A 3,172-nucleotide genomic window follows, 5' to 3' on the forward strand; every position below is an offset into this window, starting at 1 on the left:
CGCCGTAGCCCCAACCCCGCACATGGCCGAACTCCGGCCGCCGTCTTGGAGCTCGCCGTCGTTGGCTCCGGCCACGATAGACCCGGCCTCCACCACCACTAGATGCGCGCGAGTGAGGGCCTCCTCCCTGTGCCCTTCTCTTGCCCAGCCGCCGTCTGTAGCGCGGCCCCGGCGAACATCCGCCGCATTTCGGGTCGCCGCCGGCCGAACTCCGGTGGCCAGTGACGTGGCGCTGTCATTAGCCACTAATGACGCACTAACCCACCCCCTAGGCCACTGACTGTGGGCCCCACCCCTGGTCAAACCCCAGTCAGCGCTGGGTTTGACCGGGATTAGCTCCTGTGTCACTGACGTGTGGCCCCCACACGTCAGGTTTGACCTGGGGCGCCCAGTTGACCCTGCTGACGTCACCGTGACGTGATGCTGACGCCATAAATCATTTCTGGATTTATTTTTATTCAGAAAATTCCAGAAAATTGTATAAACTTCTAAAAATCATAGAAATTCAACCGTAACTCCAAATTAAATAATTTATATATGAAAAATTATCAGAAAAATTCAAGGAATCCATCTGTACCATTTTCATGCATGTTAGAACAACTTATAGCTGCTGCTTAGCACAAATCAATTAAATGGCATTTGAATAATCACATATGGAGTTTGAATTTGAATCTTGTATTCAAACCAACTTCATTTAATCTGTTGCTAGTTGCATTAGCTCAAAACACATTCATATTGCCATGTCATGAGCATGCATCATATTGTGCATTGCATTGATTGTATCTCTTCTTGTTGCCGGTATCTGTTCCCTCCCGGTAGACGATGTTCCGACGTTGTGATCGTTGACACTGATGAAGACTCAATGTTATCTTCAGAAGTGCCAGGCAAGGAAAACCCCCTTGTTCATTCCGATACAATCCTACTCTCCTGCTCCTGCTCTCTTTTAATGCATTAGGACAACAACGATTGAACTGTTACTTGCTGCGGTAGCTGAACCCCTTTATCCTTTGCATGACCTGTCATTGCCACAGTAAATAGATGAAACCCACTAGCATGAGTAGGAGTTGTTTGAGCCCTGTTGTGCCTACTCATTCATGTTTGTTTGTCATGCCTGCTACTGCTTAGAGTTGAGTCAGGTCTGATTCATGAGGGATGAATCAGAGGTGTGTGAACATGTCCTACTGTGTGTGAGCTAAGTGTGTGAACACGATTTGGTAAAGGTAGCGGTGAGAGGCCATGTAGGAGTACATGGTGGGTTGTCTCATTGCAGTCGTCCTCAGGAACTGAGTTTTGTGTTTGTGATCCATGATTCAGCTGCTACCATACATTGGGCCCTGAAATATGACCCCGCTCGACTTCTTATTCACCCTTGTCCTCTGTCCAGGAGTTGCAAGTAGTTTCTGGTGTTTGTAGCTTACTGGAGGCCGTGGACAGCGCTGACCGTAGGGGTGGGCTGTGATGCGGTAGGTACGTGGCACGGTGTACCGGATGCCCGTTTGGTGTCTCGGGAACCCTGTTCACATCGTTTGGGGCTGTGAGCGAAACTCCGGCCGGATCTCCTCATGGATGGAACCCGAATAGGCAATAAACCTGGACTAGAGACTTAGGTGTTTAGGTAGGTCGTGGTCTACACCCACGTCGGCTTTCGCTTGAAGTCTGCCGAGCACATGTCGTGTGCAGACGCTAAGTGGTGGAAACATGTATGAAGAAGTACACCCCTACAGGGTTAATATCATCTATTCGAATAGCCGTGTCCGTGCTAAAGGACTTCTGGGTTGCTTATATCAGTTCATAGACAAGTGAAAGTGGATACTCTAAAATACGCAAGATAAGCGTGAGTGCTATGGATGGCGTTCTCGTAGGGAGACGGGAGCGGATCCATAGTGGTGTATTGATATGGTGAATATGTGGACTCGTGTGCGCCACCTCAAAAGAGTTGCTTGCAGTCGTAGTTTAGGATAGCCACCGAGTCAAAGCTGGCTTGATGCAGTTAAACCCCACCATCCCCTTGTTGATAATGATGCATATGTAGTTAGTTCTGATGTAAGTCTTGCTGGGTACATTTGTACTCACGTTTGCCTATTTTATGTTTTTGCAGAGAGACTTCGGTCTCACTAGTAGTTCCACGTGGACTTCGACGTTTAGCTTGTTACCTCAGCTACGGTCTTGTGCCTCGGCAGGATTTGGTAGATAGTCAGGCTTCTCAGCCTTTTTCATTTATAGATGTCTGTACTCAGACATGATAGCTTCCGCTTGTGCTTTGATATGTATGCTCTGAATGTTGGGTCATGAGACCCCTGTTTGTAATATCTCGCTCCTCGGAGCCTATTGATTAAATACTTGAGTTATAGAGTCATGTTGTGATGCCATGTTGTATTTGCACATATCGAGCATATTGTGTGTATGTTATTGAAATGCTTGGTATGTGTGGGATCTGACTATCTAGTTGTTTATTCTTAGTAGCCTCTCTTACCGGGAAATGTCTCCTAGTGTTTCCATTGAGCCATGGTAGCTTGCTACTGCTCCGGAACACTTAGGCTGGCCGGCATGTGTCCTTCTTCGTTCATGTGTCTGTCCCTTCGGGGAAATGTCACGTGATGAATACCAGAGTCCTGTTAGCCCGCTACAGCCCGGTTCACCGGAGTCCTGCTAGTCCAGTGCTACAGCCTGGATTCACTCGCTGATGACCGACACGTTCGATGCTGTGTCATGGATGCCTGTCCCTGTAAGTTTGTGCCACTTTGGCTTTACGACTAGCCATGTCAGCCCGGGCTCCTTATCATATGGATGCTAGCGACACTATCATATACGTGTGCCAAAAGGCGCAAACGGTCCCGGGCAAAGGTAAGGCGACACCCGTGGGAATACCGTGCGTGAGGCCGCAAAGTGATATGAGGTGTTACATGCTAGATCTATGTGGCATTGAGTCAGGGTCCTGACAGAGACCGTCGGGCGCGAGCTGGACATGGAGGAGGCAGCGGAGATCGACGAGCACTAGCCGTAGTAGTACTCTTTGTTTTGCTTAATTAAGAGCGCCGGTCTTTAAATTGTTAGAGTAATGTTTAGGCTAGCTAGCTCTGTTTAATTGCTGAACTTGCTCGACTAAGCAGTGCGGGTGTGCTGTAGTCTCCTTTGTGTACCCACATTATGCAATGACATGGATGAGCACTGT

The sequence above is a fragment of the Triticum dicoccoides genome, chromosome 3B, assembly GCF_002162155.2.
Source record: "Triticum dicoccoides isolate Atlit2015 ecotype Zavitan chromosome 3B, WEW_v2.0, whole genome shotgun sequence".
In the NCBI taxonomy this organism is placed as follows: Eukaryota; Viridiplantae; Streptophyta; class Magnoliopsida; order Poales; family Poaceae; genus Triticum; species Triticum dicoccoides.